General features: G+C 39.1%; 1 protein-coding gene and 11 non-coding genes across 12 annotated transcripts in view; all 12 read left to right on the top strand.

The window, feature by feature from the left end:
* LOC115186498 (zinc finger protein 431-like) overlaps window positions 1-24,962 on the top strand; it is a gene marked incomplete at its 5' end in the record, with an annotated part of 134,846 nt that overhangs the window by 15,156 nt on the left and 94,728 nt on the right. The window lies entirely within an intron of this gene.
* On the top strand, window positions 1,898-1,970 carry trnav-cac (transfer RNA valine (anticodon CAC)). Its single transcript has one exon. It is a non-coding gene; the product is annotated as a tRNA-Val (tRNA).
* trnav-uac (transfer RNA valine (anticodon UAC)) lies at window positions 2,320-2,392 on the top strand. Its single transcript has one exon. It is a non-coding gene; the product is annotated as a tRNA-Val (tRNA).
* Window positions 12,025-12,097, top strand: trnav-cac (transfer RNA valine (anticodon CAC)). Its single transcript has one exon. It is a non-coding gene; the product is annotated as a tRNA-Val (tRNA).
* trnav-uac (transfer RNA valine (anticodon UAC)) lies at window positions 12,232-12,304 on the top strand. The gene has a single exon. It is a non-coding gene; the product is annotated as a tRNA-Val (tRNA).
* Window positions 13,295-13,367, top strand: trnav-cac (transfer RNA valine (anticodon CAC)). The gene has a single exon. It is a non-coding gene; the product is annotated as a tRNA-Val (tRNA).
* Window positions 14,139-14,211, top strand: trnav-aac (transfer RNA valine (anticodon AAC)). Its single transcript has one exon. It is a non-coding gene; the product is annotated as a tRNA-Val (tRNA).
* On the top strand, window positions 14,982-15,054 carry trnav-cac (transfer RNA valine (anticodon CAC)). The gene has a single exon. It is a non-coding gene; the product is annotated as a tRNA-Val (tRNA).
* On the top strand, window positions 15,189-15,261 carry trnav-cac (transfer RNA valine (anticodon CAC)). The gene has a single exon. It is a non-coding gene; the product is annotated as a tRNA-Val (tRNA).
* On the top strand, window positions 16,221-16,293 carry trnav-uac (transfer RNA valine (anticodon UAC)). The gene has a single exon. It is a non-coding gene; the product is annotated as a tRNA-Val (tRNA).
* On the top strand, window positions 16,634-16,706 carry trnav-uac (transfer RNA valine (anticodon UAC)). Its single transcript has one exon. It is a non-coding gene; the product is annotated as a tRNA-Val (tRNA).
* trnav-uac (transfer RNA valine (anticodon UAC)) lies at window positions 16,841-16,913 on the top strand. Its single transcript has one exon. It is a non-coding gene; the product is annotated as a tRNA-Val (tRNA).

Raw genomic sequence — 24,962 nt, 5'->3', positions numbered from 1 at the left:
CCAGGGACCTTTCACGTGTGAAGCAAACGTGATAACCAATACACTACATAAACTGCTGCTACAATTATCTTGCAAGGAGTAAACCGAATTTTACTGATATACATGGCACGTGTTCAAATTTCCAAAATTAAGTATTTATGAAAATAACTATTCTCTGTTAAAAGTAAAGTACCTACTGCACGTGTTAAAGAGCACTGTTTCCGCCCGGTTTCGATCCGAGGACCTTTCGCGTGTTAAGCGAACTTGATAACCACTACACTACAGAAACTGCTTCTACAATTAGCTGCAAGGAGTAAACCGAATTTTACAGATATTCATGACACGTATTCGAATTTCCAAAATAAGGCATTAATGAATTTCTCTGTTACCACTATGATACTTCTTGAATGTGTCATTGAGCGTTGTTTCCGACCGGTTTCGAACCAAAGACTTTTCGCATGTGAAGCAAACGTGATAACCACTACACTACAGAAACTGCTGCTACATTTATCTACAAGGAGTAAACCGAATTTTACAGATATTCATGGCACGTATTCGAATTTCCAAAATAGAAAATTCATGAAAATAACTATTCTCTGTTAAAAGTTTAGTGCCTACTGCACGTGTCAAAGAGCACTGTTGCCGCCCGGTTTCGAACCGAGGACTTTTCGCGTGTTAAGCGAACGTGATAACCACTACACTACAGAAACTGCTGCTTCATTTAGCTACGAGGAGTAAACCAAATTTTACCGATATTCATTGCACGTATTCGAATTTCCAAAATAAGTCATTAATGAATTTCTCTGTTATCACTATGATACTTCTTGAATGTGTCAATTAGCATTGTTTCCGCCGGGTTTCGAACCAGGGACTTTTCACGTGTGAAGCAAACGTGATAACCACTACACTACAGAAACTGCTGCTACAATTATCTGCAAGGAATAAACCGAATTTTACAGATATTCATGGCACGCTTTCAAATTTCCAAAATTAGGCATTTATGAAAATAACTATTCTCTGTTAAAAGTACAATACCTACTGCACGTGTCAAAGAGCACTGTTTCCCCCCGGTTTCGATCCGAGGACCTTTCGCGTGTTAAGCGAACGTGATAACCACTGCACTACAGAAACTGCTGCTACATTTAGCTACGAGGAGGACACGTTCAAGAAGTACTATAGCGGTAACAGAGAATTTCATTAATGCCTTATTTTGGAAATTCGAATACGTGCCATGAATATCTGTAAAATTCGGTTTACTCCTTGCAAAAAAATCAAGCAGCAGTTTCTGTAGTGTAGTGGTTTTCACGTTTGCTTAACACGGGAAAGGTCCTCGGTTCGAAACCGGATGGAAACAGTGCTCTTTGACAAGTCCAATAAGGTACTGTACTTTTAACAGAGAATAGTTATTTTCATAAATTCTGTATTTTGGAAATTTGAATACGTGCCATGAATATCGGTAAAATTCGGTTTACTCCTTGGAGCTAATTGTAGAAGCAGTTTCTGTAGTGTAGTGGTTATCACTTTCGCTTAACACGCGAAAGGTCCTCGGATCGAAACCGTGCGGAAACAGTGCTCTTTAACACGTGCAGTAGGTACTTTACTTTTAACAGAGAATAGTTATTTTCATAAATACCTAATTTTGGAAATTTGAACACGTGCCATGTATATCAGTAAAATTCGTTTTACTCCTTGCAAGATAATTGTAGCAGCAGTTTCTGTAGAGTAGTGGTTATCACATTTGCTTCACACGCGAAAGGTCCCTGGTTCGAAACCGGGCGGAAACAACGCTCATTGACACATTCAAGAAGTACTATAGCGGTAACAGAGAATTTCATTAATCCCTTATTTTGGAAATTCGAATAGGTGCCATGAATATCTGTAAAATTCGGTTTACTCCTTGCAGAAAAATCAAGCAGCAGTTTCTGTAGTGTAGTGGTTATCATGTTCGCTTCACACGCGAAAGGTCCCCGGTTCGAAACCAGGCGGAAACAACGCTCTTTGACATATGCAGTAGGCACTATACTTTTAACAGAGAATAGTTATTTTCATAAATTCTGTATTTTGGAAATTCGAATACGTGCCATGTATATCAGTAAAATTCGGTTTACTCCTTGCAAGATAATTGTAGCAGCAGTTTCTGTAATGTAGTGGTTATCACATTTGCTTCACACGCGAAAGGTCACTGGTTCGAAACCGGGCGGAAACAACGCTCATTGACACATTCAAGAAGTACTATAGCGGTAACAGAGAATTTCATTGATGCCTTATTTTGGAAATTCGAATACGTGCCATGAATATCTGTAAAATTCGGTTTACTCCTTGCTGAAAAATCAAGCAGCAGTTTCTGTAGTGTAGTGGTTATCACGTTCGCTTTACACGCGAAAGGTCCTCGGTTCGAAACCGGGTGGAAACAGTGCTATTTGACACGTGCAGTAAGTGCTGTACTTTTAACAGAGAAATGTTATTTTCATAAATTCTGTATTTTGGAAATTGGAATACGTGCCATGAATATCTGTAAAATTCGGTTTACTCCTTGCAGATAATTGTAGCAGCAGTTTCTGTAGTGTAGTGGTTATCACGTTTGATTCACACGCGAAAGGTCCCTGGTTCGAAACCGGGCGGAAACAATGCTCATTGACACATTCAAGAAGTACTATATCGGTAACAGAGAATTTCATTAATGCCTTATTTTGGAAATTCGAATACGTGCCATGAATATCTGTAAAATTCGGTTTACTCCTTGTAGCAAAATGTAGCAGCAGTTTCTGTAGTGTAGTGGTAATCACGTTTGCTTAACACGCGAAAGGTCCTCGGGTGGAAACAGTGGTCTTTGTCACGTGCAGTAGGTACTGTATTTTTAACAGAGAATAGTTATTTTCATAAATTCTGTATTTTGGAAATTCGAATACGTGCCATGAATATCGGTCAAATTCGGTTTACTCCTTGCAGCTAATTGTACCAGCAGTTTCTGTAGTGTAGTGGTTATCACGTTCGCTTTACACGGGAAATGTCCTCGGTTCGAAAAACGGGTGGAAACAGTGCTCTTTAACACGTGCAGTAGGTACTATACTTTTAACAGAGAATAATTATTTTCATAAATACCTAATTTTGGAAATTTGAACACATGCCATGAATATCAGTAAAATTCGGTTTACTCCTTGCAGACAATAGTAGTGGCAGTTTCTATAGTGTAGTGGTTATCACGTTTGCTTAACACGCAAAAGGTCCTCGGATCGAAACCGGGCGGAAACAGTGCTCTTTGACACGTGCAGTAGGTACTTTACTTATAACAGAGAATAGTTATTTTCATAAATACCTAATTTTGGAAATTTGAACACGTGTCATGAATATCAGTAAAATTCGGTTTACTCCTTGCAGCTAATTGTAGCAGCAGTTTCTGTAGTGTAGTGGTTATCACGTTTGCTTCATACGTCCCTTTTTGGAGTTTCAGAAGTGGAAGAGAAGCAGGTGTCTGAGTGCTTGAGAGAGAATATCGTTGTTTTTGGAGGTCTATTTGCTTTATAAGTTTGAAAGTTTGTGAGTGACTGTAGTGAAGTTTCTGTGAAACTTTTTTGCTATTGTCCCCCATCAGCGTGAGCTGTTTGGGGGATATTGCTTAAAATAACCGGACAGACAACATGGCTTCGACATCAAGAATACAAACGACGACGAGAAAAAACAACAGTGAAATCAGAATGTTAAACGAAGAACTGAAAAAAAGAACATATGAGAAGGAACTGACGGTGAACGTGGAAATAAGTGGAGAAGGGAAAATAACAACGATGGAATTGCTGAGAGGAATAAAGGAAGTTTGCGGAGCAATACTGGGATGTCGAATGAAAGACGGAAATAAGTATGAAATAACAATGTCTCATGTAAATGGAAAAGAAAGACTAATAGACGGGCTAAAGATAAAGAACTGTCAAATCATGGCTAAAGAATTAGGGAACGATGAGCTGGTGGTGTCCTTTTTGAACTTGCCCGCATACATTACGGATGAGGAGATAGAAGAGAAACTAAAAGGCTGGAATGTGAAGGCGACCACGCCAATCAAGAGGAGGATGTGGCCAGGAACGGACATTGTAGATGGGACGAGATTTTGCAAGGTTAAGTTTACAGACAATGTGCAATCCTTGCCATATTCTACTAAATTTAACACTGTCGAGGGATTTGAATATTTTCGTGTAATCCACGACAATCAAGTGAAGGTATGTAGATTATGTATTCAGCCGGGGCACATACTAAAGGAATGTCCGGAATTCACATGCCACAAATGTAGTGAACAAGGGCATTATGCCAGAGAATGTCGGAACATAGGAAATGTGTGCAAAATGTGTGACAGACCCAAAGTTAGATGTAGCTGTAATAAGGGAGAAGATCACTTACTTTTGCAAACAATGGACCTCACGTCTGAGGAAGGGGAGGGGAGTGTGCCGATGGAGAGAGAGGATGAGAGTGACATGGAGAGTGTGACTCCAGAGACAATGGCAGATAAGCTTGAAGAGCCTGTAATGTCTTATGGCAAAGCACGAGACGGGGTTTTAGTCTCTGCTGCTGACAAGGTGGAACAGCAGTACATGATGGGTGAAATACATACACAGGTGGAGATGGTGCAAGGTGCTTCTCAGGTGCCTGAGCCAGCTTTAAGCCTGTGTGAGAATTACACCAAAGAGTGGGTTGGGTCCACTGAAGACACGGGCACTGTTAAAGCGCACTTTTCAAAAGGCTTCACAGCCGCTCCCCCCAAAAAATCCAAATAAAGAGACGGATGATGAAATAGATGGTGAGGATCATCAGTTGTTTGTAAAAAATAAGAGGTCATTGTCGAAAACCAGGGAGATGATGGGATTTGGAAAAAAGAAAAAGTAGGATTTGAAAGGACTTGTTTGACTCTGATTATACTTCTGCAAACATTAATAATGATTACAGTCGCATCCCTAAACGGTAACAGTTTGAGAAAATTTGAGCAGGTATTAGTGTCTGTTAAGGCAGACATGTTGTGTTTTCAAGAGACCAATTGGACAGAATCCAAAATGCAGGAGATTAAGAGTAAATGGTCTGATTTAATTTTTTGTAGTCATGGAGGAGATAAAACATGTGGTGTGGCTATTTTGATAAAAAATGATGTGGTGCAGAATGTAAAACAAATATATGCTGACAATGATGGTAGACTTATTGTAATTGAATTTGAAGTTCAAAATGTAGTTTTTCGTTTAATTAATGTTTATGCTTCAAATATTGAATCTGAAAGGAGAGAAATGTTTCACAAATTAAAAATGTGCTCAGAAAACTGTATACTGATAGGAGATTTTAATGTGAGGTGTAGTAGAATGGATGCCTCTAGTTGTGCTAAATTCAGATATGACTCTTCTAGAAATGCATTATGGAAACTTATGAATGAGGAGAATCTAGTAGATATATGGAGGGCTGAAAATCCAAACAGAAGAGTATTCTCTAGAAGGCAGGTGGTTCTAAAGGAATTAAAACAAAGCAGAATTGATTTATGTCTAGCAAAACAAGAATTGGTGCAGAATGTTAAGAAGGTGTCATATACCTTTACAGCATATAGTGATCATGCAGTAATGTCATTTGAAATGGGTTTTGGTGTGGAGAGGAGAGGGGGAGGTGTATGGTGTTTAAATGCCAGTCTGTTAAAGGAGGAAGGATATAGAAATGAAATTGTTGAATGTATTAATGATGAAATGTCTAATGTACTGTTAAAAGAGAATGTGTGTTTATGGTGGGAGGAAGTGAAAGCAAAAGTAAAAAATAGGAGTATTAGGTACGCAAAAAATCCTAACCGAGTAGATAAGCAGAAAGAAATAATGCTTAGGAATAGGATGTTGCATGAACTTGAAAAGGCTGATACGGATCCAGACTATGATGTTGTGAATTATTTGAAAATCCATGCAGAGCTGGGTAGTTATGAAAAAAAGAAATGTTTGGGTGCTATTGTTAGGAGCAGGGCACAGTACGCTTTGGAGGGAGAGAAATGTACATCCTTTTTTTGGGGTCTGGAAAAAAGAAAACAAACTAAGAGTTACATTGTAGAGTTGGAAGATGAAAGAGGTGTAAAGGTAAACGATTTTGTTGGGATCTTAGAGACAGTTGAAAACTTTTACAGAAATCTTTACAAAAAGAATGATGTAGATAAAGTGTGTGTTGTAAAAGTGTTGGATACAATTAGTGCCAAAGTATCGCAGGCAGAGAGAATGATGTGTGATGAAGAGATTTCGATTATGGAAATCAAGGAAGCAATTGTTAGCACGCAAGGTAATAAAAGTCCGGGTTTGGACGGTTTAACAAATGAGTTCTATAAAGTCTTTGTAGATATTTTGGCACCCATTTTAGTGAGGGTGTTTCATTATATGGAAGAGAATAAGGAAATCCCTGAGTCTATGTCAACTGGAATGTTAACGATCTTATTCAAAAATAGGGGCAGTAGATTAAAGTTAGAAAATTATAGGCCTATTAGCCTTCTAAATTCGGACTATAAGATACTGACTAAAGTGTTAGCGAATAGGATGAAAAATAATTTTGGGAGTATTATTGAATCAACACAAGCCTACGGCATACCTGGAAGAGATATTGCAGATGTAATTTGTACAATTAGGGATGTTGTTAATCAAATGAAAAATGAAGGTGGTATAGTTTTAAGTTTGGATTTTAACAAAGCTTTTGATAGAGTGGAGCACAGCTTTTTATTACAAACTATGGAGAGGTTTGGGTTTGGGCCAAAGTTTGTATCTTGGATCAACCTGTTGTATAGTGGGGCTAAAAGTTGTGTGAAATGTAACGGAGTGTTAACAGATACTTTTCCTGTGGAGAGGTCAGTAAGGCAGGGTTGTCCTTTGTCAGCTCTGCTGTACAGTGTTTCTACAGAACCGTTAGCTACATTGATAAATAGTAATAAAGAAGTAAGGGGTGTTGGAATCCCAGGTGGCGGTGTCAGTGTTGTACATCAGTACGCTGATGACACTACTTGTACTGTGAAGGATATAGAAAGTATTGGAAGCATTATGGAAATCATAGATATATATGGCAAGGCATCGGGTGCTAAAGTTAATACAGAGAAGACTGAAATAATGTTTGTTGGGGATATCAATGTAAAAGGGTGTGAGATTCCATTCAAGAGCGCAAAGGATTTTATTAAAGTGCTGGGAGTAAACATTGGTGTAAAGGAGAAAGAGGCAAAAGATATAACTTGGACTGGGATCCTTAATAAAGTCAAGCTAACGTTGAATTTCTGGAAAAATAGAAAACTTAAGTTACAAGGGAAAGTAATTGTTGCAAATGCTTTGGTATTATCCAAATTTGTGTATGTTTTGGGAGTCCTGGACATGCCGGAGTGGGTCCTAAATGAATTGAATAATGTGGTGTCAAATTTTATATGGGATGGTAAAGGAGTGAGAATAGCTCAGAAAACATTGATTGCTGACTATGTGGATGGAGGTTTAAAACTTGTAGATTTAGATGTCAAAAGAAAAGCTATTAGGATAAAAACAGTAAAGAAATATTTGTATGACAGTGAAGATTATGGCTGGAAACACTTCTTTAAAGTCTACTTAGAGGAGAGTGGTGGTTGTGAGGATAATGGTTTATTGATGGGGCTTAAAAGGGCAATGTTTGAAAAGGTACCAGATTTTTATAAAGAGGTGCTAAATGCATGGGCAGAGTTGTTGCCTAATGTATATCATGAATGTGGACATATTGACCTGATTATGAATCAACCTATATTTCTGAATGAGAAAATCAAGAACAAAGAAAAAGTTTTGTATAATAAAGTATTTATGAGTGCAGGTCTACGGCAAATAAAAGATTATACATATGAGGTAATTCCAGGGTTTTTACCTGGGGAAGCTATTTTTGACATAATCAGTGAATGGGATGAAGAGGTGGGAAGGGGAACAGTGAATAATATGTATAACAAGATAAAGAATAGAGAATGGGTTGATTTAATAAATAGTGAAGTTGAAAGAGAAGATTTATTTGTATTTCCTAATTTGTTCATTGGTAGCAGTAAGAAGAAAGTACATTTATCTAGTATACCAGTGAAAAGATTGTATAGAATAATGGTAGGAAAAGTGTGTAGAAGGCCGGCTGCTGAGAAATTTTGGAAAGTAGTTTTTCCGGAATTAGATGAAAAAAAGATATGGGAAAATTTAAATGTAAGATATAATAGTAAGGAGTGTGAAAATAATGATTTCAAATTAAGACATAATAGAATATTTACAAAGGTGGTGTTAAAGCAAATTAATGGTGAGATAGAAAGGGAATGCGATGTATGTGGACGTTTCCCGGAAACTCTAATGCATTTGTTTATAGAATGTGAGGATTTAAAATATTTTTTTTGTAAAGTTAAGGAAATGTTATGTAGAAACTGGGGGGGAGATTTCGTGAAAAAGTATGCGTGGGAGGAACTTTTGTTATTTGGATTGTCTGGTAAATGTGAGGGTGTTAATGTGTGTTTGTTGAATATGGTTTTGAGTTTTGTGAGGTATGCTATTTTTTGTAGGAGGAATTATGTTTCTTTTGACAGAAAGAGGGTTCAGGTGTGGAGTATCTTTATAGCACTGTTCAGTAAACACATAGATATGTTGTTTAATTATGGGATGGAACATTTTGATGAATCTTTTGTTGAAGGGAGTGGGTTAATTTCACGAGAGGAGAGTGGAGGTATCACTTACAATTTTTGAAAGCACTGTTTTGATATTTACTTTGTTTTTCATTGGGTCCCTTGAATTTGATAGGGGGTGAATTGTTCACCAGCTTCTGTTAGTCTAGTGTCTTCTGTATTGTTCTCTGTGGATTGTACTGTAAACAGTAGATTGTACTGTAAATATTGTAAACAAACATTTTTGATAATAAAAAAAAAAAAAAAAAAAAAAAAAATCACGTTCGCTTAACACGCGAAAGGTCCTTGGTTTGAAACCGGGTCAGAAACAGTGCTCTTTGACACATGCAGTAGGTACTGTACTTTTAACAGAGAATAATTATTTTCATAAATACCTAATTTTGGAAATTTGAACACATGCCATGAATATCAGTAAAATTCGGTTTACTCCTTGTAGCAACCTGTAGCAGCAGTTTCTGTAGTGTAGTGGTTATCACGTTTGCTTAACACGCGAAAGGTCCTCGGTTCGAAACCGGGTGGAAACAGTGCTCTTTGACACGTGCAGTAGGTACTGTACTTTTAACAGAGAATAGGTATTTTCATAAATTCTGTATTTTGGAAATTCGAATACGTGCCATGAATATCTGTAAAATTCGGTTTACTCCTTGCAGCTAATTGTAGCAGCAGTTTCTATAGTGAAGTGGTTATCACGTTCGCTTTACACGCGAAAGGTCCTCGAATCAAAACCGGGTGGAAATAGTGCTCTTTGACACATGCAGTAGGTACTGTACTTTTAACAGAGAATAGTTATTTTCATAAATTCTGTATTTTGGAAATTCGAATACGTGCCATGAATATCTGTAAAATTCGGTTTACTCCTTGCAGATAATTGTAGTACTAGTTTCTGTGGTGTAGTGGTTATCACGGTCGCTACACACGCAAAAGGTCCCTGGTTCGAAGCCAGGCGAAAACAACGCTCATTGATACATTCAAGAAGTACTTTCGCGGTAAAAGAGAATTTCATTAATGCCATATTTTGGAAATTCGAATACGTGCCATGAATATCTGTAAAATTCGGTTTACTCCTTGCAGAAAAATCAAGCAGCAGTTTCTGTAGTGTAGTGGTTATCATGTTCGCTTCACACGTGAAAGGTCCCCGGTTCGAAACCAGGCGGAAACAACGCTCATTGACACATTCAAATAGTACCACAGAGAAGTTCATGAATCCCTTACTTTGGAAATTCGAATACGTTCCATGAATATCTTTAAAATTCGGTTTACTCCTTGCAGCTAATTGTAGCAGTAGTTTCTGTGGTGTAGTGTTTATCACGTTCGCTTCACACACGAAAGGTCCCTGGTTCGAAACCAGCGGAAACAGTGCTCTTTGACATGTGCAGTAGGTACTGTACTTTTAACAGAGAAAAGTTATTTTCATAAATTTTGTATTTTGGAAATTCGAATACGTGCCATGAATATCTGTAAAATTCGGTTGACTCCTTGCAGGTAATTGTAGCAGCAGTTTCTGTAGTGTAGTGGTTATCACGTTTGCTTCACATTCGAAAAGTCTTTGGTTCGAAACCGGTCGGAAACAACGCTCATTGACAAATTCAAGAAGTACTATAGCGGTAACAGAGAATTTCATTGATGCCTTATTTTGGAAATTCGAATACGTGCCATAAATATCTGTAAAATTCGGTTTACTCCTTGTAGCAAACTGTAGCAGCAGTTTCTGTAGTGTAGTGGTTATCACGTTTGCTTAACACGCGAAATGTCCTCGGTTCGAATCCGGGTGGAAACAGTGCTCTTTGACACGTGCAGTAGGCACTATACTTTTAACAGAGAATAGTTATTTTCATAAATTCTGTATTTTGGAAATTTGAATACGTGCCATGAATATCTGTAAAATTCGGTTTACTCCTTGTAGATAAATGTAGCAGCAGTTTCTGTAGTGTAGTGGTTATCACGTTTGCTTCACAAGCGAAAAGTCTTTGGTTCGAAACCGGTCGGAAACAACGCTCAATGACACATTCAAGACGTATCATAGTGGTAACAGAGAAATTCGTTCTTGCCTTATTTTGGAAATTCGAATACGTGCCATGAATATCGGTAAAATTCGGTTTACTCCTTGCAGCTAATTGCAGCAGCAGATTCTGTAGTGTACTGGTTATCACGTTCGCTTAACACGCGAAAGGTCCTTGGTTTGAAACCGGGCAGATACAGTGCTCTTTGACACATGCAGTAGGTACTGTACTTTAAACAGAGAATAATTATTTTCATAAATGCCTTATTTTGGAAATTCGAATACGTGCCATGAATATCTGTAAAATTCGGTTTACTTCTTGCAGAAAAATCAAGCAGCAGTTACTGTAGTCTAGTGGTTATCACAATCGCTTTACACGCGAAATGTCCTCGGTTCGAAAAACGGGTGGAAACAGTGCTCTTTAACACGTGCAGTAGGTACTATACTTTTAACAGAGAATAATTATTTTCATAAATACCTAATTTTGGAAATTTGAACACATGCCATGAATATCAGTAAAATTCGGTTTACTCCTTGTAGCAAACTGTAGCAGCAGTTTCTGTAGTGTAGTGGTTATCACGTTTGCTTAACACGCGAAAGGTCCTCGGTTCGAAACCGGGTGGAAACAGTGCTCTTTGACACGTGCAGTAGGTACTGTTCTTTTAACAGAGAAAAGTTATTTTCATAAATTCTGTATTTTGGAAATTCCAATACGTGCCATGAATATCAGTAAAATTCGGTTTCCTCCTCGTAGCTAAAAGTAGCAGCAGTTTCTGTAGTGTCGTGGTTATCATGTTCGCTTAACACGCGAAAAGTCCTCGGTTCGAAACCGGGTGGAAACAGTGCTATTTGACACGTGCAGTAGGTACTGTACTTTTAACAGAGAATAGGTATTTTCATAAATTCTGTATTTTGGAAATTTGAATACGTGCCATGAATATCTGTAAAATTCGGTTTACTCCTTGCAGCTAATTGTAGCAGCAGTTTCTATAGTGAAGTGGTTATCACGTTCGCTTTACACGCGAAAGGTCCTCGAATCAAAACCGGGTGGAAATAGTGCTCTTTGACACGTGCAATAGGTACTGTACTTTTAACAGAGAATAGTTATTTTCATAAATTCTGTATTTTGGAAATTCGAATACGTGCCATGAATATCTGTAAAATTCGGTTTCCTCCTCGTAGCTAAATGTAGCAGCAGTTTCTGTAGTGTAGTGGTTATCACGTTCGCTTAACACGAGAAAAGTCCTCGGTTCGAAACCGGGCGGAAACTGTGCTCTTTGACACGTGCAGTAGGCACTATACTTTTAACAGAGAATAGTTATTTTCATAAATTCTGTATTTTGGAAATTCGAATACGTGCCATGAATATCTGGAAAATTCAGTTTACTCCTTGTAGATAAATGTAGCAGCAGTTTCTGTAGTGTAGTGGTTATCACGTTTGCTTCACACGCGAAAGGTCCCTGGTTCGAAACCGGGCGGAAACAACGCTCATTGACACATTCAAGAAGTACTATAGCGGTAACAGAGAATTTCATTAATGCCTTATTTTGGAAATTCGAATACGTTCCATGAATATCTGTAAAATTCGGTTTACTCCTTGCAGAAAATTCAAGCAGCAGTTTCTGTAGTGTAGTGGTTATCACGTTCGCTTTACACGCGAAAGGTCATCGGTTCGAAACCGGCTGGAAACAGTGCTATTTGAAACATGCAGTATGTACTGTACTTTTAACAGAGAATAGTTATTTTCATAAATTCCTAATTTTGGAAATTTGAACGCGTGCCATGAATATCTGTAAAATTCGGTTTACTCCTTGCAGATAATTGTAGCAGCAGTTTCTGTAGTGTAGTGGTTATCACGTTCGCTTAACACGCAAAAGGTCCTCGGATCAAAACCGGGTAGAAACAGTGCTCTTTGACACGTGCAGTAGGTACTGTACTTTTAACAGAGAAAAGTTATTTTCATAAATTCTGTATTTTGGAAATTCGAATACGTGCCATGAATATCAGTAAAATTCGGTTTCCTCCTCGTAGCTAAATGTAGCAGCAGTTTCTGTAGTGTTGTGGTTATCACGTTTGCTTCACATGCGAAAAGTCTTTGGTTCAAAACCGGTCGGAAACAACGCTCAATGACACATTCAAGAAGTATCATAGTGGTAACAGAGAAATTCGTTAATGCCTTATTTTGCAAATTCGAATACGTGCCATGAATATCGGTAAAATTTGTTTTACTCCTTGCAGCTAATTGTAGAAGCAGTTTCTGTTGTGTAGTGGTTATCACGTTTGCTTAACAAGCGAAAGGTCCTCAGATCGAAACCAGGCAGAAACAGTGCTCTTTAACACGTGCAGTAGGTACTTTACTTTTAACAGAGAATAGTTATTTTCATAAATACCTAATTTTGGAAATTTGAACACGTGCCATGAATATCAGTAAAATTCGGTTTACTCCTTGTAGCAAACTGTAGCAGCAGTTTCTGTAGTGTAGTGGTTATCACGTTCCCTTAACACGCGAAAGGTCCTTGGTTCGAAACCGCACTGAAACAGTGCTCTTTGACACGTGCAGTAGGCACTGTACTTTTAACAGAGAATTGTTATTTTCATAAATACCGTATTTTGGAAATTAGAACACGTCCCATGAATATCTGTAAAATTCGGTTTACTCCTTGTAGCATAATGTAGCAGCAGTTTCTGTAGTGTAGTGGTTATCACGTTTGCTTCACACGCGAAAGGTCCCTGGTTCGAAACCAGGCGGAAACAACGCTCATTGACATTTTCAAGGAGTATCGTAGTGGTTACAGAGAATTTCAATAATTCCTTACTTTGGAAATTCGAATACCTGCCATGAATATCTTTAAAATTCGGTTTACTCCTTGCAGCTAATTGTACCAGCAGTTTCTGTACTGTAGTGGATATCATATTTGCTTTACACGAGAAAGGTCCTCGGTTTGAAACCGGGCAGAAACAGTGCTCTTTGACACATGCAGTAGGTAATGTACTTTAAACAGAGAATCGTTATTTTCATAAATGCCTTATTTTGGAAATTCGAATACGTGCCATGAATATCTGTAAAATTCGGTTTACTTCTTGCAGAAAAATCAAGAAGCAGTTTCTGTAGTCTAGTGTTTATCACGTTCGCTTTACACGCGAAATGTCCTCGGTTTGAAAAACGGGTGGAAACAGTGCTCTTTGACACTTCCAATAAGGTACTGTACTTTTAACAGAGAATAGTTAATTTCGTAAATTCTGTATTTTGGAAATTCGAATACGTGCCATGAATATCTGTAAAATTCAGTTTACTCCTTGTAGCTAAATGTAGCAGCAGTTTCTGTAGTGTAGTTGTTATCACGTTTGCTTAACATCAGAAAAGTCCTTGATTCGAAACCGGGCGGAAACAACGCTCATTGACACATTCAAGAAGTATCATAGTGGTAACAGAGAAATTCGTTAATGCCTTATTTTGGAATTTTTAATACGTCCCATGAATATCGGTAAAATTCGGTTTACTCCTTGTAGCTAAATGTAGCAGCAGTTTCTGTAGTGTAGTGGTTATCACATTCGCTTAACACACGAAAGGTCCCTGGTTCGAAACCAGGCGGAAACAACGCTAATTGACACGTTCAAGAAGTATCATAGTGATAACAGAGAAATTCATTAATGACTTATTTTGGAAATTCGAATACGTGCCATGAATATCGGTAAAATTCGGTTTACTCCTTGTAGCTAATTGAAGCAGCAGTTTCTGTATTCTAGTGGTTATCACGTCGAACCGAAGACGCGAAAGGTCCTCGGTTCGAAACCGGGTGGAAACAGTTCTCTTTGACATGTGCAGTAGGTACTATACTTTTAACAGAGAATAGTTATTTTCATAACTACCTAATTTTGGAAATTTGAACGCGTGCCATGAATATCTGTAAAATTCCGTTTACTCCTTGTTGCAAACTGTAACAGCAGTTTCTGTAGTGTAGTAATTATCACGTTTGCTTCACACGCGAAAGGTCCCTGGTTCGAAACCGGGCGGAAGAAAACCTCATTGACACATTCAAGAAGTACTATAGCGGTAACAGAGAATTTCATTAATGCCTTATTTTGGAAATTCGAATACGTGCCATGTATATCTGTAAAATTCGGTTTACTCCTTGAAGTTAAATGTAGCAGCAGTTTCTGTAGTGTAGTGGTTATCACGTTCGCTTAACACGCGAAAGGTCCTCGGTTTGAAACTGGGCGGAAAAAGTGCACTTTGACACGTGCAGTAGGCACTGTACGTTTACTGGAGAATAGTTATTTTCATAAATTCTGTATTTTGGAAGTTCGAATACGCGCCATGAATATCAGTAAAATTAGGTTTACTCCTTGTAGCTAAATGTAGCAGCAGTTTCTGTGGTGTAGTGGTTATCACGTTCGCTTCACACGCGAAAGGTCCCTGGTTCGAAACCAGGCGGAAACAACGCTCATTGACACATTGAAGAAGTACCATGGTGGTAACAGAGAATTTCATTAATCCCTTATTTTGGAAATTCGAATACGTGCCATGAATATCTTTAAAATTCTGTTTACTCCTTGTAGCTAAATGTTGCAGCAGTTTCTGTGGTGTAGTGGTTATCACGTTCGCTTCACACGCGAAAGGTCCCTGGTTCGAAACCGGGCGAAAACAATGCTCATTGACACATTCAAGAAGTACTGTAGCGTTAACAGATAATTTCATTAATGCCTTATTTTGGAAATTTGAATACGTGCCATGAATATCTGTAAAATTCGGTTTACTCCTTGCAGAAAAATCAAGCAGCAGTTTCTGTAGTGTAGTGGTTATCAAGTTCGCTTCACACGCGAAAGGTCCCTGGTTTGAAACCAGGTGGAAACAACGCTCATTAACACATTCAATTAGTACCACAGAGAATTTCATTAATCCCTAATTTTGGAAATTCGAATACGTTCCATGAAAATCTTTAAAATTTGGTTTACTCCTTGCAGCTAATTGTAGCAGTAGTTTCTGTGGTGTAGTATTTATCACGTTCGCTTCACACACGAAAGGTCCCTGGTTCGAAAACAGTGGAAACAACGCTCATTGAGACGTTCAAGAAGTATCATAGTGATAACAGAGAAATTCATTAATGACTTATTTTGGAAATTCGAATACGTGCCATGAATATCGGTAAAATTCGGTTTACTACTTGCAAAACGATCGAGCAGCGGTTTCTGTAGTGTAGTGGTTATCACGTTCGCTTTACACGTGAAAGGTCTTCGTTTCAAACCCGGGCGGAAACAGTGCTCTTTGACATGTGCAGTAGGTACTGTACCTTTAACAGAGAATAATTATTTTCATAAATCCCTAATTTTGGAAATTCGAATACGTGCCATGAATATCTGTAAAATTCGGTTTACTCCTTGTAGCTAAATGTAGCAGCAGTTTCTGTAGTGTAATGGTTATCATGTTTGCTTCACACGCGAAAAGTCCCTGGTTCGAAACCGGGCGGGAACAACGCTCATTGACAAATTCAAGAAGTACCATAGTGGTAATAGAGAATTTCAATAATTCTTTATTTTGGAAATTCGAATACGTGCCATGAAAATCTGTAAAATTCGGTTTACTCCTTGCAGAAAAATTGAATAGCAGTTTCTGTAGTGTAGTGGTTATCACGTTTGCTTTACACGCGAAAGGTCCTCGGTTTGAAACCGGGCAGAAACAGTGCTCTTTGACAAGTGCAGTAGGTACTGTACTTTTAACAGAGAAAAGTTATTTTCATAAATTCTGTATTTTGGAAATTCGAATACGTGCCATGAATATCTGTAAAATTCGGTTTACTCCTTGTAGCTAAATGTAGCAGCAGTTTCTGTAGTGTAGTGGTTATCACGTTTGCTTCACACGCGAAAAGTCCACGGTTCGAAGCCGGGCGGGGACAACGCTCATTTACACATTCAAGAAGTACCATAGTGGTAACAGAGAAATTCATTATTTTGGAAATTTGAATACGTGCCATGAATATCTGTAAAATTCGGTTTACTCCTTGCAGGAAAATTAAGTAGCAGTTTCTGTAGTGTAGTGGTTATCACGTTTGCTTTACACGCGAAAGGTCCTCGGTTCGAAACCGGGCGGGGACAACGCTCATTGACACATTCAAGAAGTATCATAGTGGTAACAGAGAAATTCATTAATGCCTTATTTTGGAAATTCGAATACGTGCCATGAATATTGGTAAAATTCGGTTTACCACTTGCAGAAAGATCGAGCAGCGGTTTCTGTAGTGTAGTTGTTATCACGTTCGCTTTACACGCGAAAGGTCCTCGGTTCGAAACCGGGCGGAAACAGTGCTCTTTGACACGTGTTGATGATCAGTTACTTGAGAAGGAGACCAAGTCAGGACGCTGGACCGGGTGGATTCAATTATAGTAAGGCATTTTATTATGAGACAAAGATATTTGGCAAAGCGTGCACGGACTCCTTCGTTTAGCTCATAGGGAACTAGCGGAAGAGAGCGCCGAAACATGGTGTGCATCCAATTTATACAATGAAATAACAGTGTGTTGACGTAGGTTGAGTCTAGTAGGTCCGCTCTCCTGACTGGTCGATGAGTGGAGGGACGGTCCATTCTCCAGGTGGTGTCGACTTCCCATTGGCCCTGGGCAGTGTCCTTTGTCCTCGGAGTCCAACACCCCTAAGTGTGTTTTTCTGCTAATTCGTGTCTGGTTGGTTACGATATTCATGGAATGTTGTTTTTTACACCAGTGGTCAGTTCGTGTGGCTAGGGCGCTTTCATGTCTTGACATTTTTGTGTGAGTGCTTAAGTCAGCCATCTGTCTCTGGGTGTGGTCGTGATTGGTATCAGTTGGTTGCTCAATATGTCTCTGGAATTTTGTTGTGTGCTGTTGTGAAGCATGTTGTGCAAATGCCCTCCTTATATATCATTAGGTAAAACGTTAGATTATCTTTATTACAAATCCCCCTCTTCACGTCTGCAAGACGTGACAAAGAAAAAGGGGAACAGGCTTGCTCGGCGGTAGGTACTTGTCATCTCATTGATCTGAACTTTCACTCGGTCCGTAGCTCACCATCTGCTCCGTTATCATCTCTCTAAAGTTCTGGTTATTAAACCTCTTGCACACGGGACCAAACAACAACCACACAACCCAAACACACTCATACAGGTTAAAGCAGCCCATAATACAGTTCTTGCAACACTTTTCCATTTCCCAAACATGAGCTGTGTTATCAAAAATGTACGTACAGCAATGAACCTAATCATTCTACCTACACCATCCTCTTTGCCCGTAACCTATCGAGAGTTAGTCTATTTTACCAGGTCATGAGGGAGGTGGCGGAAAATTGGTCAGAGAACCTCTTTACTGCATCCCCGGTTTCATTCATGAATCTCTGTTGATTATAAAAGATGTCATTAATTCAATCCACATTATTATTTATTGTCAACTACCAACATAATGTAGTGTTAAAGCCTTCACATATTTGATTCATAACTTTGTATTCATCTGGAACCTCCCTGAGGATGCCAATAGCATCCATCTAGACAAAGCCATTCCCATCCTTATCAAAACTCCTCCTGTACCTACTTTAGCCTCCTATAACTGGTCTCTTATCACTAATTCAAACTGGTTGGACCAATAACCCCAGGGCGCAAGTTCCTAACCACCCTTTGTGGTAATTCTTGTCGTATGCGTCCTTTGCTGGTACTAGCCCACCCTTCATCAGCCATAGGTGCTATGAGGTTACACATTTTCTCCTGTGCTTTCAAACCTAAGTCAGTCACATTAACGATTACCTTTCCAGCCGTTAAAATCATCTCAATTCTCGGTGCCATTCTTGTATCTATAACACTGGTGCTCATCAGGAATCCAGGTGAACCGAGGTGGATTGGCTGAGTACTTCAATCTGGCCAACCCCAATTCCTGTACAGTTGTCTGCTTCCCCAAGGAATTGTTTAATGCTCACCTAAAATTCTACATCTTGATCTTCTTTGATTCCTTATTCTGTACGTCACTCATCAGTGTATTATATAGTTTATCTTCTACTTCTTCTCAATGACAACGGTATCGTATGATTAGTACCCGAAGGTGTTGGATCTGAATGTATCAGAAAGATTAGATTATGATGCAGCTCAGAGCCTCTACTCTTCCCAAAAACCGTCAACCCTCTCCTGCCCTTAGTCGATCTGCTAGGTACCACCCCATACTCACACCTCTAGGAGCACACACAGTGATGAACGGTCGGGATAGGAAATCTTCGTTAAGGAGGTAACCCCCGGACCTTATTGGTTCTCGGTTCTTCTCCTAACTCTGTGTGTGATCATCAGTGCTCATATGTGTACATACCTTCTTGCAGTGGGTAACGTGGACCCATGTGACTCTCTCAGCTTTCCTACTGGCAAAGGCAATGGTTTAATAGCACCTGGTATGGGCCTTCCCAACGGGACTGCTTCCAGTTTTTTCTCCTCAGGGACTGGATCCACACCCAGTCTCCTAGTTGGATTGAGTGAATCACCTTCTCCTGCAATTCACCTGTTGGACACAAAATCTTGGACATACGGGTTTGGTTAACAGTCTTCTCATGTGCTCTGCTAGTATATCTTTAACTTATATGTCTACCCGTTCTGGTATTTCTATTCTCCCTAACTCTGGCATTCTATAGGCTCTACCTGATTAGCTAAACTGTCATCCATCATTTAAAGAGATGGCTCTTAGTAAACCAACTCTAGGGATAATATCTTGACTTAATATTTTAGCTACCATAATCATGTCCACCAAGTAAGTTGGGAATGCTTCTACCCATTTGCTATACTTATCTGTTATTGTTAAACACCCCTTCTTCCCCTCAATTCGGAATAGTTCAATAAGTCCATTTCCAAATGTTGGAATGGACATTCTACAAAAAATGTTTTTGTTCTAGTAGCATCCTATCCTGTTCTATCACCTGCTCTACTATACTCCCCCTTTTTATACATGGCTCAAGCCATGTATCAATTCTGCTGCATTTCTTAACAATGTCTTTGGTAAGATCAGTAAATTATCCTTATGTCAGCCCTTCTCTTTTAGGATTGCCCCCTTTTACTTTCCACATGTCCAATTCTCCCTGGGGCATTCATCCTTAGCTACCCTGTGCATTTCTCTATCAAGTGTCTTATCTTCTTTAAGATTTAACAACTACTTTCAACTAAATTATCATATCTTTTCCTAGCGAATTTTACCAAACATAACTTAAAATCAAAACTATAATACATGCCTATGGAGCCGATAGTCTCTCCATGTATTAATATCCTAACTAAATGAACCTAACTAAATGATCCTTCTATCTTCTATTCTTATGTCTTTTCTGTCTCTCCCAGTGTTATTTCTGTCCTCACCTGTTTATAATTTAACTATGCTGGTCTCCACTCACTAACCGTTATCTAATTCTTCTGTGTACCTTTTATCTTCTCTTCCTTGCTTATGCTCTCCTCCTACTTCCAACCCATCAAGGTCTCAGCAGTGCAGGGGAGTACTAGAGGTCTCATTGTCTTATTCCATAGCTACTTACATTTATCTCGATACCCTCAATGATCCTGGATCACCTACAGATGTCATATATTCCTGTCCTGTTGGCTTAGAATATATCCTGATACTTGACAGAAGTCTACCATTATTAAACTTATTCAACAACAAAATATAATAATACTATTATATTAATTCCACAGTCTTGTTGTGTTAAATCTCTTCCACTAAATACAACCACAGCTGACTTCCTAAGGGAAAATAAACTTATCTAGACAATGTAAAAAGTACTCTTGCTTATTAATCTGAACTACTCCACTAAGAAAATGTATTATACCCTTGTTGTCATTCTGTCTTTTCATTAGTTCAAATTATCACTTGTGTCCAAGAACTTTAACTCCATCATAATTGTCAGTTCTCCAAATTTCCTTAAAGTCAGTATCACAAATGACCCTTAATTCACCATCCAAATGGCTTTTCAATGTGGCTGATCAGACCACAAAAGGAAAAGTCACCAGAGGGGTCAAAAAGTCCTACCACCCTTTCAGAACCGTGTTTCTTACTATATTAGACAAATGAAGCTAGTAACTTTATCTACATTTTGTATCTCAATTTCCCAGAACATTCCCTATCAAAATAATTTCACGTGCTTAATTAAAACTCAGAAACCAAAACTTCAAAATGCCATGTGTGTATAGCCCTTTAAGATATCCTGTCCCTAGATATTTTTCTCAAAAGAGCTAAGAGCTCCTTTTTCCAGACCCAGAGTTCTGGGCACAAAACAAATATTACAAAACAAGGACAGGTAGAAAGAAAAAAGAAAAAAAAGAAAAAAGGGGAAAAGAAAAAAAAAAAGGGTCGATGTAGCCCCCCCACTTATACCCCACTTTATCCCCCCTTATTCCACCCTATTCCCCTCCCAACTGCTCGGGTGGCGGGGCCAGCACACGCTGCCCAAAGGTAGATTACCGTATGACAATTGAGAGTGCGTTAAGTGCAAATTCACAGCGCCGCCTGGTCCAAGTAAGAGAGGAAAGGCTGCCAGATTTGATCAAATGTTGATAATTTATTGTTCAAAATATATGTAATTCTTTCTAAGTGTACAGTGTTTGCCAATTCGCTGAGCCATAATTTGGTAGAGGGCGCTTCCCTCTTTTTCCAAAACAACAGGATTAATTTTTTTGCCGAAATGAGACTGTAAGAGATTAGTTGTTTTTGGGAGTTGGTTAATCCGTTTAGGGAATCAGACACTCCCAGGATTATCAGAAGCGGGTCTGGGTCTATTGAAGTCTCCAGAACTTCAGAGAGGACCCCAAAAATTCCACACCAATACCCATACAAGTTAGAGCATAGGGCAAAGCAGTGGAGAAGTGTACCCTGCTCAGCCTGGCATTTATCACACATAGGGGATGTACCAGGAAATATCCTATGCAGTTTGGTTTTGGAGTAGTGTAATCTGTGTAATACCTTGAATTGTATGAGACGATGTCTGGAGTTAATGGAGCAGGTGTGGATATACTCCAAGCTATCTTCCCAGTCTGCCACTGAAATGTCAGTCCCTAGTTCTTCCTCCCATTTTGCCTTAATGGCATCAGTAGAGGGTGCGCTAACAGATTGAAAAGCATCATATATACGAGATATCAGTTTGTCTGAGGTGGGGCATATTTTTATGCATCCGTCAAATGTGGAAGGTTTATCATTCCCAAATGTTGGGAGGTATTTTCTAACATAGTCTCTAATCTGTAGGTATCTGAAAAAGTTACTTCTGGGAAGATTATAAGTTTCCCTCAGCGATTCAAAGGAAGCAAAGGTTCCCCCTATATATAAATCCCCTATGGTACTTATCCCCAACTCTCCCCACCGCTCAAAGGTGTTATCAAGGTTAGAGGGGGCAAAGGAGGGATTCCTGGCAACAGGAAGCATGAATGATATTGGTCTAAGATCAAAGTGGACTTCAATTTGCTTCCAGATTCGGACTGTGCTATGTATAATAGGATTGTTACGGTAAAGTGACATCTCCAGATTGACAGGTGACAAAATCACAGCACCAATAGAGAAGGGGTGGCACTCCTCTCGCTCCCTACTAAGCCAGCTGGATGGCGGGAGTGCGTCATCCAGCAGAAACGTAACAGCGCGGAGGTTGGCGGCCCAGTAGTAAAATATAAAGTTTGGGAGAGACAATCCTCCTTCCATCTTGGATTTACAGAGGTGTTTTTTACCTATCCTGTGTGTTTTATAATCCCAGATGAAAGGATTGATAATAGAGTCCAGTTGTTTATGAAAGGATTTAGGTATCAATATTGGGATGTTCTGGTATAGGTAGAGCAGTTGTGGGAGGAAGACCATTTTAATGGCATTAATTCTTCCGAGCAGAGAAATTGGGAGAGTTCTCCAAAATTGTATGTTTGCCAGGTTAAGTTTTTGCATCAGAGAGGGGAAATTATCTTTAAATAGTAAGGAGTATTGTTTGGTAACTACAATTCCAAGGTAGGTAAATTTATCTTAAGATAGCTTAACTGGAAGATGTTCTAGCCAGGAGGTGTTTTGCAACCGTATGGGCATTAATTCACTTTTGTTCCATTTTATTCTGTATCCTGAGAAGTTACCAAACAAATTAATCACCTCCAGAATAACTGGAATACTATCTTGGGGTTCTGTTACATAGAGGAGAATGTCATCTGCGTATAGGGAAATCTTATTTAGAGTATGTTTAGTATTATAGCCGTGTATTGCTGCATGAGATCTGATCGCTTGAGCGAGAGGTTCAATAATTAGGGCGAAGAGCATAGGCGACAGCGCACAACCCTGCCTTGTCCCTCTGTGAAGGTTAAATCGGGGCGACAATGATTGGTTAGTGAGTATTCTCGCACAGGGGTTCCTATATAAAAGCTGGATCCACTTTATGAACCCATCTCCAATATTACATTTCTGTAGGACCTTGAATAGATAGGGCCACTCAACTTGGTCAAAGGCCTTTTCAGCGTCAAGAGATATAACGGCTAGGTCCACGTTAGGTAACCTCTGAGAATACACAATGTTGAATAGGCGCCTGAGATTGAAGAATGAGTTTCTGTTAGGGATAAAGCCGGTCTGGTCTGAATGGACCAATTTGCCAATTAAAGTGCTCAGCCTGTTAGCCAAAGTTTTTGCTAAAATCTTTTGGTCTGTATTAAGGAGGGATATTGGTCTGTATGACCCTACCTCTTCCGGATCCTTACCCTTCTTATGTATAACTGTAATAAACGCCTCATCCAAAGTGGATGGGAGCACTCCATCCTCATTGGCCTGAACCAACATTCTGTGTAGGTAGGGAGAGAGCATGTTGCTGAATGTTTTGTAGAATTCACTCGGGTATCCATCTGGGCCCGGGGTCTTGCCACTCTTTAGAGATTTTATTGTTTCTGTAATTTCTTCAAGAGATATTTCCTTATTCAGGAAGTTAGAGTCTTCCTGGTTCAGGGCAGGAAGATTACAGTTCTCCAAAAAGTTTTGCATAATTAAGGGGTTAGGGTCCGCTTTAGATGTATATAAAGTCTCATAAAACTGACGGAATCTGTCATTTATGTCTTTGGGGGAAGAGAGTAATTCCCCAGATGCAGATTTAACTTTGTGAATCATTCGGTCACTCACATTCTTACGAAGTTGTCTGGCGAGTAGTTTGTGTGGTTTGTCACCAAACTCAAAATATTTTTGCTTGGCATAGAGAAAAGATTTAGCAATTTTAGCAGAGAGGATCTGATTGTATTTAAATTTTAAAGACATAATTTTTTATGTTTCTCCCTAGATGAGTGTCTAGCATTCTCCCTATCCAGTAAGTGAATTTGTCCCTCCAGTTCTACCAATTCTCTTCTGTTTTGCCTACTCCTGGCAGTCTGAAAGGAGATGATACAGCCTCTCAAATAAGCCTTCAGCGTTTCCCACAATAATGCTGGGGAAGTCTCTGTGTTGTCGTTGGTATCAAAGAAAAATGTAATTTGATCTTTAAGATGTTCACAGAATGTTGGTTCTGTGAGGAGCTGAGGATTCAACCTCCAGACCCTCTCGTTTGGTACGATGTCACCCAATCTCAGGGAGAAGGTGAGTGGACTGTGGTCAGAGATTATAATATCATGATACCTCACATTACAGGTATAGGGGAGTAGTTTAGCATCACCCAATCTCAGGGAGAAGGTGAGTGGACTGTGGTCAGAGATTATAATATCATGATACCTCACATTACAGGTATAGGGGAGTAGTTTAGCATCAACCAAAAAGTAGTCAATTCGAGTATAAGCATTGTGAACATGAGAGTAAAAGGAGTATTCCCTACCCGTAGGGTTAGAGATCCTCCATATATCAAATAAGTTCGAATTTTTTATGTAGGTATTTAAGAATTCGCTTGAATAGGAGGTAGGGGTTCACCGGGTAGAGGATCTATCCAAATATTGGTCTAGTACACAGTTGAGGTCCCCTCCAATGACCAGGTTAGTATGGGAGATATCTGTAATCAGGGCAAGGACTCTTTTGAAAAAAGAGGGGTTATCAATGTTTGGCCCATAGATATTTAGTAGAGTTACAGAAGTAGAGTGGATCTCTCCTATTACGATCACATAACGACCCTCTTTGTCCACAATAGTGGTTTTATGTTGAAAGGGAATTCCTTTCCGTACCAGAATCGCTGTGCCTCTCGTTTTGGCAGAGAAGTTAGAGTGATACACTTGCCCCACCCACTTACATTTAAGTCTGTTATGAGAATTGTTTTTCAGATGGGTTTCTTGCAAGAATATAATATCAGACGAGAGTGCTTTCAAGTGGGCTAGGACCTTGCCTCTCTTAATTGGTTTATTTAAACCCTTGACATTCCAGGAAGTGAATGTAACCCCCGCCCTCCTCTCATGT

This window comes from Salmo trutta, unplaced genomic scaffold, assembly GCF_901001165.1.
Source record: "Salmo trutta unplaced genomic scaffold, fSalTru1.1, whole genome shotgun sequence".
NCBI classification, from domain to species: domain Eukaryota; kingdom Metazoa; phylum Chordata; class Actinopteri; order Salmoniformes; family Salmonidae; genus Salmo; species Salmo trutta.
The sequence above is the reverse complement of the archived record's forward strand: the minus strand, read 5'-3'. Positions and strand labels throughout refer to the sequence as shown.